The 17,816-nt window shown below is 39.3% G+C and overlaps 1 protein-coding gene and 1 pseudogene across 7 annotated transcripts in view; both read left to right on the forward strand.

The window, feature by feature from the left end:
* The window catches only part of NOL4 (nucleolar protein 4), a 675,738-nt gene that overhangs the window by 211,230 nt on the left and 446,692 nt on the right, over positions 1 to 17,816 (forward strand). For 6 of the 7 annotated variants that reach the window (XM_081562531.1, XM_081562522.1, XM_081562523.1 and 3 more), the window contains one exon: positions 881 to 1,071. The exons of the other annotated variant lie outside the window; for it this stretch is intronic. The gene's annotated coding sequence lies outside the window, so the exon portion shown is untranslated. The remainder of the gene's footprint in view (positions 1 to 880; positions 1,072 to 17,816) is intronic. 7 annotated transcript variants of the gene reach the window in all.
* LOC145534868 (protein maestro pseudogene) lies at positions 9,349 to 10,181 on the forward strand (annotated as a pseudogene).

The raw sequence follows: 17,816 nt of genomic DNA on the forward strand, positions 1-17,816 counted from the left end.
GGGTGTGTTCTTAGGCATGTCACGTAAGAAAATAGTTGAACAAGTTTGAATTGAATTGATACATTTATTACAGCCAGGAAGTTTAAAAAATATACATATACACATACCATATCATTGAATTAAAAAGCAAGTTACACTGTAGTGTATACAGTATGACAGAGCCATTTTATGTTTATATATTTTTTGTGCATGTGAACTCATAGCAAAGTATGAATGACATTCATCTTTGGAGAGTAGGCCTTGGGATGAAAATAAAATTTATATTTAAATTTGCTACTTGATAAATTATTTTTATTAAGAGTACGTGACTTTTGTAATATAAATTAGTTATTCATATTAATTTTAGAAAAATTGAAAAAGATATATAATCATGGAACACAGATGTAACTAATGTTCATACCGGGTTGTGTTTCCCACTACAGTTTTTATGCTTACATATGATTGTTTGGATATATTTCAGATTACATAATTTAATGATTTATTCATTTGATAATCAGCATCTTTGTATGGAAAACTCTGGCTCATACAGTGGTGAATGCAAGAGGAAAAAAATAATGAGAGGAGAAGAAATCTGCCATCCAAATACATTTTATTTACCAAATTTATTCATTCAGCAAGTATTTATTGAGAGCATTTTATGTACCGACACTGTTCTAGATATGACAAGCATGTAACCAGGCAATCTTCTGTTCTTAATGGAAATAGAAACCATCAAAATCCATTTGAAGTGTCTTAGCTTTAAAGTGCTTAAAGACATATCTTGTGTTCAGATAACCTATTAGGCATTTAGCACACTAACTATGTTAAAATTTTTTAAATGAGTAGGGTTTTTTTTTTTTTCTCTTGAGTTTAAGGTCACAATCATTTAAATTTCTTCCAGTGAACATATGCTTGCAAACTCATGCCAGCTGACTTAATGAGTAGAAGATAAATGTGTTCATGAGTAGAAGAGAAGGGGACCAACAAAAAGACACATGCAGCCAGGAAATGGATTCAACAAACAGATTCAACAATCACCTTTGTTCCAGTTGCCAAAAAGTGGGATGAAGACAAAGACAAAATGGAAGAAAGGTTAGAAATTAACACCAATGATAATATGGTAACTATAAACAGATTCTTTCAGCTACTTGCTTTGATATTCCTGATTGCTCTTCTTTCTTGTGCTGGGGAATTGGCTTCTCTGATGACAAATGCAGGTGTCGGTAGGCTGGATAGAGCCAGAGATTATGGTGACAAAAGAGAGGCTGTGATCCAGAAACCAGGCAGGTCCTGGCAGGGGACTGGGACAAGACAATGAGAAAGGTAGGCATGCTGAATTTCAAGGGATGGTCTGAGACATCAAAAATACAGTAGGTGGGGGCCGACATGGAACCTATATGTCTCCAGAATAAGGCAGTGGCTTAGTTACTAGAACAGAGCATGAGGCTAAAGAGACACTGAGTTCTGGCTTGACTCCTTTTTTGGCCCTAGGCCTACAGATGTGAATTACTCTGCAAATAGAGCTTCATTCTACTCCACTATGGAACCTGACTTTGGGGGAAACTCATTAAATAGGGTGGTCACGCCTCTCCATGGTATGAAATCCAAGAACTTGTAGCAAATTGGAAAATCATGGTGCTTAAGAATCATACCTTTCTAGATTTTTCAGATGACCAATTGTGACCCATGACCTTCTCTTTTTGCACTGTCTTTGAGCACTGCGGCGCTAATCTGAGGACTCCTTTTCCTTCCTTTCTACTTTCGTTTTGGACTAAGATGACAACTATATTGAAAATGTTATGATGGGAGAGATGATTAATTATAAATTGCTATCTGTGTCAAACAAAAGCTAACAACTGCTTGCTCCCTAGGAAGGGTTTTTAGATAATTTTATACTCTATTTATGCTGGACCAGTTAACTAGATAAATTGGATTTAATATAAAAGGCATTTTATTTTCTCAAAATAGGAGGCACTACTTGCTCAAATCCAGGGTTTCCATTTTGAGTCTTGGGTATGTTGAGGTGCACTGAAACTGTACCATGTATGGCCTGTATGACTGTGGGTTGTGATTTAGTATATCTTCATCATGTTATTGGTCAAATTTAATTTCCCAGAGGTTAGAAAACTGAAATTATTTCATGTTTGCACACCTTACCCTTGGAAAGAGAAGATGGCAGTCAATCTGTTTTTCCATTTATTCAATTTTTCCTTTGGAACCTCTCAACTAGTGATAAAGAAAACTGCATTTGTTTTAAGTGGAAGGAGCTTAATTGAGTGTGTTGGTTTTGTTATAGATGGCTATTTGTGAGTATGCAGAAACCAAATGCCACCTGGGAAGTAAAAATCATTTTTTTCCAGTACAGTATTTTTAATTATGTCTTTTCACCAGAGCTCCAGGGCAAAAGTTCCATTTTTCTCCCTGCTCATTATTAGTAAAACCCACAAGGACAAGGTTTTCTAATTTCATATTTTTAAGTGAATTTAGCATGCAAAGTGTTTTGAAATGACATGACATGTGTAGTTAAGATAACACCTAGGCTCTGGAATTTCTTGGCTTCACACAAATCTTTACCTTCTACCCAGACTGACTCCGTTCATGCAGCAATACTTAGCCACACAACCTGCCTGTTACTGAAAGTATATTCAGTGACTTGTTGTAATTATTGTTTGTATGCTACACACATTTGAAACATATGGTAGCTATTAAGAGAACTATATGTATATATAGTTGTTGTTGTTTGTTTTCATTTGTGTTGAGTGTGATTTAATGCACTATGCAGGCTTGTAAACGTTTTGAAATTAATTAACCTGAACACAGTTGAATTCACCCGTCTGGGTTCCTACTAATACACTGGCTAAGACACTGAATAACAAATGAGAGGAAAATGGAAGCGGTGAAATTCCAAGGAGAGAGAACAAGGACTTATGCCTCCAGAGGGTGTAATCCCCATCCTGCCATTGTTTTCCTCTGTGAACTTGAGTCTGCCCTTCCTTCTTTGCTTTTGTTTTTCTGGCTTTGGCAGGAGGGTAATAGCAAGTCCAGGCAGTGTGGCAGTGAGGATGAATGAATGCCTAAAATCTTCTTTGGGAGCCTCCAGTAAAACACATTGGACCACATGTGGAAATTATTATTAGTTCATTCTCATGCACTTTTAATCCCTGCCCTCTAGGCTCAGACTGGCAGCCAAGGCACCAATTACTGTCGATGGGGCTGTTGGTTCTTGTGATGTGAACACCTGTCCTCCAGCAAATGAACTGAGATAATACACACCAATTTACTATGTGTGTCATATGCCCTGCAAATTGAATCTCCAAAATACACTCTGATTTGAATAATACATGACACTGGGTTGAAATGACAGGAAATAGCCTCAGTGCAATTGCTGGGGCATCTGTGTCCATCCCAGGCCTTTGTCCACCCAGTCTGCTGCTGCAACACCAAGCCAGACCTCCCTCCGCATTCTCAGAGCTGACTAAGGGGGGCCATCCATATGGGGAAAGTCACTGCAGAACTGCTGGCTTTCGTGGGACAGCCTTGAGCTGACTCATCCAGTCAAGCCAGAGCTTGGCAGACCCAGCCCCACACTGTTCAGGAGTTACAACGAAATTGTGACTGTGTCCAACTCCAGGGTCTCTCCAGTTCATATTTAAAGAAATAGTCGTTAGACGCTGGATGATCTGCCCCGTGTAAATTGTTGCCCTTAAATTTACAAGAGAGATAATTTCAGAGTGAAAAAGAGAATGAAATCACAGTCTAGGATAGTGGTTGAGGGAATGAGTTTTAAAGGTCAGACACTGGTGTGAATCTTGCCTCCACTTTGACAAGCTGTGTGATTTCTGGCAAGTTCCAAACTATAATTTCTCTAAGCTTCAGTTCCTTCATTGGCCTTTAAAGCCAGGACCGTACCTAACTTGCTTTGCCTCCATATCTCCAGCGCCCGGCATATTATCTGGCACATAGAAGGTACTGAAAAGCCCTGGATGATTCAAGATTTTTCTGGAATTGTTTTTCTTAACTGCTTGGTCCGTACTCAGTCATTCCCCACTCTTTGTGATCTCACGACTGTAGCCAGCCAGGCTCCTCTGTCCATGGGATTCTCCAGGCAAGAATACTGGAGTGGGTTGCCATTTCCTCCTCAAGGAGAATCTTCCCAACCCAGCAATCGAACCCATGTCTCTTGCATCTCTTGTATTTCCCGGCAGATTCTTTACTGCTGTGCCACCTGGGAAGCCCACTGCTTGTTACAGCTGCTCATGTAACAGCCAGCAAAAGCAGTGCTGGTGCACAGCCCTCTGTATCAAGTCACCCCTGTGCCTTCCTTGTAGTCTCTCTGGGACCTAGGGAAGAAGGAGGAAACGGGCTCTTAGTGTTTGGCCTGCTGTGCCTGCATGCCCAGCCAGCAGGTTCATCATGACACTTAAGCTTGTTTCGTGCAACTCAAATCTCCATCCTCAAAGAAAGTATTTTGCACAGCCAGAGCTGCATATTTTGATACATTTTACTTGTATATTTGTAGAATTGTATAAATGTAGAATTTTATAGCATGTCTGTTGTGTTCTTCTCAGTTTGATAACATGATTCTCACATAAATGTGGGTCTATTCACTTGCATGGTTGTATTTGATATTGCACGTAAGGATGTACAATTTTCCTTTCTTTCATGTTTAATTATATGTTAATCAGTTAGAACTATCTTGATCCAGACACTCTCTATTTTCTTTTTTTTTAATTTAAGTATAGTTGATTTACAATATTAGTTCAGGTGTATAACCTAGTGAGTCACTATTTTAATCAAAATAGTGGCTATATTCCCTTGTGCCATACAATATATCCTTGTGGCTTACCTATTTTATACATAATGGTTTGTATCTCTTAATCTTGTATCCCTATTTTGCCCCTCCCCATATCCTCTCTTCACTGGTAACCACAAGTTTGTTCTCTGTATTTGTGAGTCAGTTTCTGTTTTGCTAAATACATTTATTTTTTAGATTCCACATATAAGTGGTAATATCGATTCTCTGTCTTGCTCCATCTGACTTACTTCGCTAAACATAATACTCACTAGATCCATCCACATTTATTGCAAGTGGCAGAATTCCATTATTTTTTATGTCTGAATAATATTCCACTGTATATATGTACCACATCTTCTTAAGCCAATCATCTATTGATGGACACTTAGGTTGCTTCCATGCTTTGGCTATTGTAAATGGTGCTTCTGAGAACACTGGGGTGCATATTTCTTTTTGAGCTAGTGTTTTCATTTTCTTCAGATATATACCCAGGAGTGGAACTGCTGGATCATATGGTAGCTCTATTTTTAGTTTTCTGAGAAACCTCATTCTATTTTCCACAGTGGCTGCACCAACTTCACTTCAGTTCAGTTGCTCAGTTGTGTCCGACTGTTTGCGACCCCATGAATCGCAGCACGCCAGGCCTCTTTGTCCATCACCAACTCCCGGAGTCTACCCAAACCCATGTCTGTCGAGTCAGTGATGCCATCCAACCATCTCATCCTCTGTCTCCCCCTTCTCCTCCTGCCCCCAATCCTTCCCAGCATTAGGGTCTTTTCCAATGAGTCAACTCTTCGCATGAGGTGGCCAAAGTATTGGAGTTTCAACTTCAACATCAGTCCTTCCAATGAACAACCAGGACTGATCTCCTTTAGGATGGACTGGTTGGATCTTCTTGCAGTCCAAGGGACTCTCAAGAGTCTTCTCCAACACCACAGTTCAAAAGCACCAATTCTTTGCTGCTCAGCATTCTTCACCATCCAACTCTCACATCCATACATGACCACTGGAAAAACCATAGCCTTGACTAGATGGACATTTGTGGGCAGAGTAATGTCTCTGCTTTTAAATATACTATCTAGGTTGGTCATAACCCTCCTTCCAAGGAGTAAGCGTCTTTTAATTCCATGGCTGCAATCACCATCAGCAGTGATTTTGGAGCCCAAAAAAATAAAGTCTGACACTGTTTCCGCTGTTTCCCCATCTACTTCCCATGAAGTGATGGGACCAGATGCCATGATCTTAGTTTTCTGGACGTTGAGCTTTAAGCCAAGTTTTTCACTCTCCTCTCTCACCTTCATCAAGAGGCTCTTTAGTTCTTCTTCACTTTCTGCCATAAGGGTGGTGTCATCTGCATATCTGAGGTTATTGGTATTTCTCCCGGCAATCTTGATTCCAGCTTGTGCTTCTTCCAGCATATAACGTACATTCCCATTAACAGTGTACCAAGATTCCCTTTTCTCCACATGCACACCAACATTTGCCATGTGTCATCTTTTTGACGATCGCTATTTTGACAGGTGTGAGCTGACACCTCACTGTTGTTTTGCTTTGCGTTTCCCTAATGATTAGTGCTGTTGGGCATCTTTTCATGTGCTTGTTTACCATCTATATATTTTCTACAGAGAAATATCTATTTGGATCTTTGTCCATTTTTAACTGACTTTTTTTTTTGCTATTATTGAGTTATATGTGGTATTTATGTATTTTGGATATTAGTCCTTTATCATTCATATCGATTGCAGGTATTTTTTTTTTTTCACATTCATCAGTTTGTCTTCACTTTGTCAAAGGTTTTCTTTGCAAAAGCTTTTAAGTTCAACTTGATCTCATTTGTTTAGATACTATCTTTTTTCTATAGTTATATTTATTTCTAATATCTGATCAAGGAGAAAGGTGGAGAGGAGAGTAAATGCTCTGGGAAATAAAAGCAAGGCTATGAGAAGAGCCAAGGGTACTACAACAATGTCAGTATTTGAAAAACAGACAAGCACTTATTATTCTACCCACGTTTATTTCATAGTTCCTCTTCAACTAATGCCTAAACTCTAAAAAGACAAAGTCTTAGTTGTCTTTTTAGTTTCTATGTTACCCCACATAATGCCTTTGCTTTATTTTGTAGGCTCATTATTTGCATTGAGGGCTGTTAATACGTATAAACTCAGAGAAAATTGTCTGCCCTCCAACTGAGTCCCACAACTGAGTTGGCAGTGAGCATAAGGGCATGACAGGAAGAGCTCCCAGGGGCTCTACTTGGGGTGTGAAGCTGACAGCATCTCCCAACTCTTAGGAGGACCTTGAGAGTATTTGTGCACTGTTCCTCTTTTGTGCTTTCCCTTCCTTAAGTCTTCCTTGCCTCTACCCTGGATAAGCCCTAAGAACCTTGTGTTTTCTACTTCCTTCTAACTTAGCCCATCTTTTCCATCATTGCCTCTACCCAGATTCCCTTCCTCTACCTCATTCTTTGACTACTTTAATATACCGCACAGAAAATCTCACACTGGCAACTTCTCTCCTCCTTTCCCCATGTTCTTAGATCTTCTCTATGTCTGGACATCTCTTTAGAACTTACCTGTCAGTCTGTCCCTGTTCCAGGTCCTCACATCTCTGCAAAGTGGCAATTGGTGGTATTAGACTACTGTGTTAAACATAGGAGACGTGAAAAGAGTTCTCTTTATTGATTGGTTCAAGTTTTCACTTGCTCTTTGTAACCTACTGTGTTCTCCTAGCAAGTCATTAATTTCTCCATGGCTCTGTTTTCATTCATTAATTTTTCATCCCTTTTTCATGCCCTCCAATCACTAGTCAGCACCTTCCTTTGTCTGAATCTAGCATAAAGCCAGCTGACACAGCATCCAGAGGACTACATGCTGCTGGTCTTGGCCACTGTGCTATAGAAGAGAACATGGAGAGGCCTCAGAAGGCAAGCCAGCCCTGGACTAGCATGCAGTGTACTGATCATGCTCGTTTAGTAGATGTCTCCCCTCTAAGAACGTGAGCTTCCTAGAGCCAGGAGCTGCATTTCTTTGGCTTTGCATCCCCTGCTCATTTCATAGGAATTCAAATAGATTGCAAGCTTGATCAATGTCTACAGGTGGACTTGTTAGTGAAAGTGAAATCGTATCCTTTCCAGGAAGCATGTTTGCACTTTATCTAGATAGATCTGACCTGTTAGGGGTCCAGGCTGCCCGTAGTGGGTCCTGATGAACGTGTAGTGTGGTGAAGAGGAGACTGGAGAAAAGACCAACTAAAAATGATTCACAATTTTTCAAAAAGTCCTGCTAACCTGGACAGAGGGCAAATTAGTTTGACAGCACAAAATAGGAATGAGATTTTAGAGAGTGCAGGATGTTGAGAGACGACTGGAGGGTTGGGGCAGTGTCATGGGCCTGGACAGGCAAAAGGCATGAGTTCCTGGTGTTACACGTTAGTGTAGGGAAAGAGGCACTGCCATGAAAATGAATCTACTAACCATGAAGCTGGTATCAAAGATAAAACCACATGAAATTCACTATGGCAACCCACTCCAGTATTCTTGCCCAGGAAATCACATGGACAGAGGAGCCTGGCAGGCTACAGTCCATAGGGTTGCAAAGAGTCAGAAACAACTGAGTGACTAACACTTGCAACATTCATTGCCTTGGATCAACCTCATAAGTTCTCCCTCGCCCTACCCTCATTTTTTATATTCTTCTCTGCAGCAAAATACTCTATCCTGTGTTTACAACAGTACCTGGCAGGGGAATATGTGTTGAGTGAAAATTATGTAGAGGGAAAGGAAGTTTAAGTGCAGAACCATATTTACATGTAGGTTCACTTTAATCTGGAAGCTAGAATTATAAAAGCACGTGTAGCTAGCAATCTTTTTGTACTATTTTTCTTTTAAAAACAGTCACACTCTGTCTCTGAGGAATCATTAAAAATAGTCACCAGAGGCTCTCTCCCTGGGTCCTTGGAGAAACAGGAAACTAACATGAGAATTTTCAAAGTTTGCAAAAGAGCGTGGCCTGTAATGAATCTCTAGCAACTATCAGGGACAGATAGCCGAAAAAGGTCTTATTAGGGACTTCTCTGGTGGCTCAGATGGTACAGCATCTGCCTACAATGCGGGAGACCTGGGTTCGATCCCTGGGTCGGGAAGATCCTCTGGAGAAGGAAATGGCGACCCACTCCGGTACTCTTGCCTGGAGAATCCTGTGGACAGAGGGGCCTTGTGGGCTACAGTCCGTGGGATTGCAAAGAGTCAGACACTACTGAGCGACTTCACTTATGTGTTTCCCACTCGTGATAAAACGCCAGTCTGCTCTATGTTTCACCTTCAAGGGCAAAATGCAGCTGACGGCCAGCCCCGAGCTTGTTTAAAGTACAGTGATGTTCCTGGAAGTGATCACTTCTTCTTTCACCAGGATGAGTTCTGAGGAGGAAGCCTCATCACCCTGCTCAGGAATTCACCGCTGAGAAAATTGAGCTGAGTTATCCCATCTGGCTGCTACCCTGGAAACAGCAGCTCTGCGTGCCATGTGGTGACCTGTGCTCCGGCCACACCGGCCGCATCACCACGTGACCACAGTTCCATGGACCAAACAAGGAGAAGAATATGGGGCCAGCACCTTTCCAGCCCCACCACCCAGCCCAAGAAGAAAAGGTCTTTCTTTTCCAAGGTCCCTTGGAATCTCAGGCTCCAGAAGCAGGAACTTCTGAAGAATGTGTTTTTCATCTTGGCAGAGACAGCCTGGTACCCCAGTGTTAAAAAGCGTTATATGGCGATGAGAGGCCTGGAAACCATGGCCTGTGAGACCCCGGACAAGGCAAGAAAATATAAGAAGATTGTTCTAGACCTGCTGGTGCATGGTCTGTATGGCCCCATGAGTTCTGAAGTCATCCACCAGAGCATGAATATCCTAACACCATCATCCTGGGCAAGATGCAGGAGAAAGGCCTGAGCTCCTTCTTCATAGACATCACCCTCCAGACCAGGGCTTTGCTTGATGAGGAGAATGACAGCCTGAGATACTTGACCTTGGTCTTGTTTGGACAACTGGTTACCCTTGCTGGATGGAAATGGAGGAGGGTCTTCACCCATCAGGTGAAGCAGACTCAGGACTCCCTCCTGTCCCACTTACAAGACAGGAGTCTCCAGGTGGCCAAGGCTTGCAAAACAACTTTCTGAGCCTGTTCTCCATATCTGAGACAAAGCAATGACTACAGCTTCCAGAATGAGGAGGATCAAAGGAACCCTAAACTCTGCTGACAGCTGATCCACTACCATCCAGAGCTCCTGTAGTTCTTCTATGCAAATAAAATCCTGTTAACACAAAGAGGCAAGGAGGTGGGTCCAGTGAGCACAAGGCTGGGGGCTGATAGTCCCCCTCTTTTAACCCTTTGGAGGCTCTGTTGCCTCTGGTGATTGTGATAGAAAATGGGATGTTGGGAGACCAATTGATGGCAAACATAAGACCACGGAATGATATAATTGCATCCAAAGTAAATTCTAAATAGCTTATGTCTCATTTTCTTCCATACAAACTTGATGATAAGGTGAGTCTTTTCTTTGAAACATTTAACGTATATGTGGATTCAGTGCTTTTTTTCTCAGCATTTTTCTTCTTAAGGATATCTCTGTCACCAACCTTTCTTTTTAATTTTTAAGGCTCAGGAGAATATTACCTGAAGTTTTTTTTTTTTTTTTAATCTGCTATTGATCCTTTGCCGTTTGCTATTAAGACCTTTTTCTGGTAAGACCTGTTTAAAGCAGGCCAAGCTACCAAAAAGTTAGTGTGGAGGGCAATTTCTAGCTGCTCATCATCTTCAACAGTCAATGCCTCCAAGATCATTCTGAACAAGAGTTAATAAAGATGAAACTGGAGCCCATTATACAGAGTGAAGTAAGCCAGAAAGAAAAGCAACAATACAGTATACTAATGCATATATATGGAATTTGAAAGATGGTAACGATAACCCTATATGCGAGACAGAATAAGAGACACAGATGCATGGAACAATTTTATGGACTCTGAGGGAGAAGGTGAGGGTGGGACGTTCTGGGAGAATAGCATTGAAACATGTATATTATCATATATGAAACAGAACACCATTCCATGTTCGATGCATGTGACAAGGGCTCAGGGCCGGGGCAATGGGATGATCCAGAAGGATGGGATGGGGAGGGAGGTGGGTGGGGGGTCCAGGAAGGGGAACACATGTAAACCCATGGCTGATTCATGTCAATGTATGGCAAAAACTATTACAATATTGTAAAGTAATTAGCCCCCAACTAAAATAAATAAATTTATAAAAAAAAATTGATATAAATATATCAAATCAACACACTGCACACCTTTAAGTTAAAAAAAAAAAAAAAAGAGTTAATAAAGAGAAAAAAAATCGAAAAAAATACCGTCACCAGAACACATTATTTTAACCTTCTTTAGCTTTGTGTGTGTGTGCACGTGTGCATTCTCTCAGTCGCTTCAGTTGTGTCTGACTCTTTGCCACTCTGTGGACTGTAGCCCACCAGGCTCCTCTGTCCATGGGATTCTCCAGGTAAGAACACTGGAGTGGATTCTCTCCCCACCGAGCCACCTGAGAAGCCCCTTCTTTAGCTTAGGAAAAGGTAAATGGGAAAATTTAGCTTAAATCTCATACCCTAGATACATTGTTCTTTATATCTGTGACACATTATATATTCCCCAATTACATTTGCCTTTCATTTCTGCTGAGTAAGCCATATCTTTCTCATTCCATTACTTTTGGTTTGGTCATGTGATTTGTTTTGGCTGATGGAATGTGAGCAGATGTGATATGCAGTCGTCCCTTTGTATCTGCTAGGAGTTGGTTCCAGGACTCCCTCAGATATCGAAATCCAAGGATGCTCAAGTTCTTCGTATAAAATGGGTAGTAGTAATACAGTTGGCCGCCTATATCCATGGATTCTGGGTCCACCATACAAGGGCCAACTGAACTCCACATCCGAGCACAGTTTCAAATATGCTCATTTAGTGTTGGTTTTGTTTCGTTTATGCCCACCCTTTACTTGAAAAGAGCATGACCCAGACAGTAGTTGTCTTTGAACTGGGTTCCAAAATGAGAAAACTAACAGAGAAGAACTGAACAGAACCTATCAGAGCCACAGCCAACTTGCTGACCTCAGATATTTGAACAAGAAGTAAGCATTTGCTATTGTAAACTAGTAAGGTCCAGTTATTTGATCATTATTGCTGCAGTAACAAATTAACACCAACTTTGCAGCATAAACAGCACAAATTTATCTTACAGTTCTATAGGTTAAGTCCAACATGAGTCTAACTGGTTAAAATCAAGGTGTTGGCAGGGCTAGGTCCATTTCTGGAGGTTTTAGGGGAGAATCTGTTTCTTTGCCTTGTCCAGCTTCTAGAGGTGGTGCATATCCCTTGGCTGGTGGTTTCCTTCCAACTTCTTCAGAGCCAATGACATTGCATCTATTTTCCCACAGCTACATCTCCCCACTGGTTGTCTTTTTCTGCCTTCCTCTTTCACTATGATTTCACTGGGCTCATTCACTGAATTTGGATGATCTCTGAAACTTTAAGGTCAGCTGCATAGCAACCTTAATTTCCGTTTGTCCTGTAACCTTAACATATTCACAAATTCTAAGGATTATGACAGGGATATATTTGGGGGCAATTATTTTGCAGTGTAGGTATCATACTCAAGGCTGATATTACTGAGATAGCAGAGAACTAACAACTAGTTTGTAAGTGTACATAAAACAGTGACTTCCCGTGGTTGCTTGAAGTCATAAGAGAAAACATACAAGCAGAGTCACATTGACTCTGATGGTCTGGCTCCGTGTCTTATACTGACCCTAGCTGTGGGACCCTGGGCAAGTCATTTGATTTATTTCACTCTTAGTTTCTTTACTTTTAACATGGAAATACTCAACATTGATGCTGTTTATCTTTCAGAGTTACTAGGATCAAATGAAATAATGCAGTATAAGGATATATGTCTCTCTCTATATATATATGCGTTTCATTTTTTCTTCTTTATTATGGCTGAATAATATACCATTGTCGGTGTGTGTGTATATACACACACACATTATATTTTTGTATCTGTTAATCAGTTGATGAACACTTAGATTGTTTACATACCTTGCCTCTTTTTTTCAATTGGAGTATAGTTGCTGTACAACATAAATTACAGGTGTACAATGCAGTAATTCACAATTTTAAAGGTTATATTCCAATTATACTTATTATAAAATATTGGCTATATTCCCTATATTGTCAGATATATCCTTGTAGTTTATTTTATACCTAATAGTTTGTACCTGTTACTCTGCTACTCCTGGGTTATTTCCCCTTCTTCCCTCTGCCCGCTGGTAACCACTAGTTTGTTCTCTATATCTGTGAGTCTGTTTCTTTTTTGTTCTATTCACTAGTTTATTGTATTTTTTTTTAGATTCTACATATAAGTGATATCATACAATATTTGTCTTTCTCTGTCTGACTTATTTCACTTAGCATAATACCCTCCAAGTCCCTCTATGTTGCTGTAAATGCAAAACTTCATTTCTGATGGCTGAGTAGTATATATTTATACCACACCTTATTTATCCAATCATCTGTTGTTAGATGCTTAGGTTGCTTCCATATCTCTGCAATTGTAAATAATGTTTCTGTGAACATTGGAGTGCACATATCTTTTAGAATTAGTGCAAGACTTTATTCTTTTTTTTTTTCTGTAATAGGATATGTAGGTTGGTAATAGGGTCATCAGATTCATTCTTGCCACAAATACTCTTTTATATGGACCATGACTTCTGTATCTATGTATGCATATTTGTGTGCTTATAACTATGCTGTGACTACACGTTCAGCTAACTCACCTTTCCAGTGAAACAGTACTGCAGGTTTCAAAGATGCATACCATCTTCATTTCTTCACCAGTGAGGACCATTAACAAATAGTAATAAATGGGTAAATTAAGATCTTGATTTTTAGTCACTAAGTCATGTCCAACTCTTTTGCGACCCTGTGGACTGTGGCTCTCCAGGCTCCTCTGTCCATGGGAATGCCCAGGCAAGAATACTGGAGTGGGTTGCTATTTCCTTCCCCAGGGTATCTTCCCAACCCAGCAAGGGGACCCACACCTCCTGTATTGCAGGTGGATTCATTACCACTGAGCAACCAAGGAAACCATCAAAATTAAGATGCCAATTTCCACTAATGAAAACTCCCATGTTTTCAGAGAGAGATGTATACACCTATGTCTGTTTTTGTTGTATATTATAAAATTTTTCTTTTATTTAGCCTTTTGTATCATATCACAGCATGGTCTTGACATTCTAAGTTTTCAGTTTCATAGGCTTTTTTGAGAAGAAACTCACAAATAGAATCATATATAACATTGCTTTTTCCTTTTGTTGGGGGTTCAGGTTGGTGCTGATCCTCTTAGCCAGTTTCTAAGGCTTCCTGGCTAAGAGCAGCTGTCTCTTCCGATGGCAGCTAGATGCTCTTCTTAATATTTTGGTATGTGAAGGATGGAAGAATTTATCTTACCATTATACATAGGTTCATGAGAGATCATACTTTTATAGATATTTGAAGAGTTTATGTCTTTCTACATCTTTTATTCTTTTTGCCTGCTTTCACATGTTCTTTACTATTTTAGATACAATTTATTTAAATGCATTCCTGTGTGTTTTTACTGGTGTATGTATATACAAGTTATATGTGCTGTTATTTCAGGTCAAATTAAGATACTTGTCTAATGACAGAGCCACATTTTTAATAAGCTGTTTTCAAGAGATCACGAATTTGTTGGCTACAAGCTGAATTTTTTCAGCAAAGCAATGCATCAGAGAAAACTATCACTTGTAAAAACATTTTCACATTTAGTACAGGAGCCTACAACCATTCCATGAAAGTATGCTGTGCTATGCTAAGTACAAACATGAGAATTAGTCCAAAGCATGGCACTAATAAATCAAAAAGTCCTATAATATTCAAACTAAAAATTCAAAAGAAGAACAAAATTTCAGTGGTATACATGCCTTCCAAAATAAAAGGAGTTAATCATTCAGAGAAAGAGTTATCTTGAAAATTAGTGCCTAATAAAATGAAAGATCTCTATTCCCTTGTCCAGTTCTGTTCTCTAAAACTAAATATTCTAAAATAGTTTTTGTCTTGAAGTTCATTTTGATGTTAACCATTATATTGATAGTTCTAATGACTGTTCTAGATTTTGATCTATGACAATACTGTCTAAAATAACAAGATATTATAATTATTATAATTAGTAATTCTCAAACACAATGCCTTTTAAACAAATTAAAATTACAGGCATATACAGTAGTTCATAAAAATATAACCAAAAGGGTATGCATTTAAAACAATAGGACAGTTGGGAAGAATGGAAAATGGGATTATGGGAAGACAATAAAGGAATACCTAAATTAATAAATGAATAAAACAGGGGAGTATTTAATATGGTGTGAATTAAGGAGCATGATTAACTTAACCTCTGCACCAGGGGTTCAAAAATACTAATCTGTTTGCACTTCACCCTCTTTTGGAGGCAGTGTTTCAATTTAGGATGCAAATTATAATGACCTGAGGCTCTTTAAAATATGCCCATATTTGTACCCAATCCCTAGATTTTCTGACTTAATAAGGCTAGGGGAGCAATTTGTTGTTGTTCAGTCACTCAGTCATGTCCAACTCCTTGCGAGCCCATGGGCTGCAGAACGCCAGTCTTCCCTGTCCTTCACCATCTCTCGGAGCTTGCTCAAACTCCTGTCCATTGAGTCGGTAATGCCATCCAACCATCTCATCCTCTGTTGTCCCCTTCTCTTCCTGCCTTCAATCTTTCCTGGCATCAGGGTCCTTCTAATGAGTCAGCTCTTTGGATCAGTTGGCTAAAGGATTGGAGCTTCAGCGTCAGCTCCAATACTTTGGGGGAGAAATTAGGTATGTGTATTTTTTGTGACTAAATATTATAAAGTGAACACATCTGTGTATGGTTAATCGAAAACATAGAACATCACAAACATCCCAGATGACCTTCTCTTTGAAAAAGTAGTACTTTTGAAAGGACCAGATCTGATTCTAATGTTTGCATAGGGTTAAGGACCATTCTTCTGGCTCATATTCAGGCTAATGCCTTCTTCTCTCATGGCTTTCTTTCCCTTGCATTCGTTTTTATTTATTTTGCAGTTTTCCAGGCATTCACAGTAAGTAGTGATGATCTATAAACCTTCTCAGTCCCTTTATCTTAAAAGTGTATCTATTGTCTTGTTTGATTGTTAGATTTACTACATGTAGGATTATTATTTCAAATCATTTTTCCACTCAAATTTGATAGCATTTTCCACTGTCTTTGAGCCTCTAATTTTGGTGAAATCAGTTTGATGTCATTTGTTGTACATATCTTTTTTAATTATCTCTTCCCTGGAAGTTTTCTTGATTTCCTCTGAATCCTTGAAGCCCTGAAATTTCACTGAAATGTATTGATATGTGCTTGATTCTGCTACCCAGCTCAACATCTGATAGGTCTGTAAGTTAAAAATACTTGCATTATTTCTTTATTTCCTTCCCTTCGCTAATCACTGACTGCCTGTTAGATCAACATTGGCATTCTGGAATTGAACCTCAATGTTGTAAAGAAAAAAAATTACATATGTGTATTATATATAGCTAAAATATATTTATATACAACATACTTATATTCTACAGTATGAGAAATTTCTTAAATGTAATATTTCCAATACTAACCTTGGTCTTAACTGGATTATTCCTTTATTCAGCTCATTGACTAACATTTCATAATCACATATTTTTTAATTCCACAAATTTATTCTCTGGTAGTTCCCTTTTTAAAGAAATAACAGTCCTTGTTTTCTGGATGCAGTATCCTCTTAAACTTCTCTGAATAAACAAGTGGAATATCTTTAACTTTCCTTTTTTTTCTGAAATTATTTCTGTTTCTTACAGGTTTTTTTGTTTTATTCATTGTGATTTCTGCCATTTTTGGTCTTCCTCCAATGTGTGGTGATCCTTAGATAAAAATCTGTATTTATTGAATAAAGGATTAGAAAGATTAATGATCTATTTACATAAAGAAGATGTCAGTTACTACTGCTTTGTAAGTTACTAAGCATGAACCCTTCTGGGTGACTGGGGACTTGCATAATTAGGCAAATAAAGTGGACTTTGAAAGTGAAAGTGTTAGTTGCTCAGTCCTGTCCGACTTCTTGTGACCCCAATCCCATGGACTATAGTCCACGAGGCTCCTCTCTCCATGAAATTCTCCAGGCAAGAATACTGAAGTGTGTAGCCATTCCCTTCCCCAGGGGATCTTCCCAACCTAGGGATTGAACCTGGGTCTCCTGCATTGCAGGCAGATTCCCTACTGTCTGAGCCACCAAGAAAGCCCATATTGAAACTCTTTAGTGCATATATTTTTTAGAGCTGCTTCTCTTCTTTCTTTCCTCAGCATCTGCTGTGTCTATCTAAATCCATTCTCCTAGCCTCTCTCTCAGGCTTCTATAGGAATGGTAGGTTTATTCCCTAGGCAGATCAACTCCCTCTTTTAGAAAGTTATTTTGCTCCGAGTTGGCTTAGTTAATTAAAACATTATTTATAAAGCATTTTAATTAAGTGGTCCATTCCAGCGTTTTGTCCATGTTGAGTTGGAATTTGGAGCTAGTCCTTGGTTATTTGGGGACAGAACTTTCATTTAATGTTTAGGTCTAAGATTTCTCCATCCTGTTTTACCCTTCAGTCTGATTCTTTTTATTAGCTAGGATTCCCTCAAGCTTTTTTCTATACTAATGGGTAACTTTTTTATTTTTAAATATTGTGATTTTCATTAAAAACATATATATACACACATAATTGTGTGTGTGTGTGTATTTGTTGTTGTTCTGTCGCTAAATCATATCCAACTCTGTGACCCCCATGAAATGCAGCATACCAGACTTCCCTGTCCTTCACTGTCTCCCTGAGTTTGCTCAAATTAGTGTCCATTGAGTCAGCGATGCCATCCAACCATCTCATCC

Source organism: Giraffa tippelskirchi, chromosome 14 (assembly GCF_054371585.1).
Source record: "Giraffa tippelskirchi isolate mGirTip1 chromosome 14, T2T-mGirTip1v1.2.pri, whole genome shotgun sequence".
NCBI classification, from domain to species: Eukaryota; Metazoa; Chordata; class Mammalia; order Artiodactyla; family Giraffidae; genus Giraffa; species Giraffa tippelskirchi.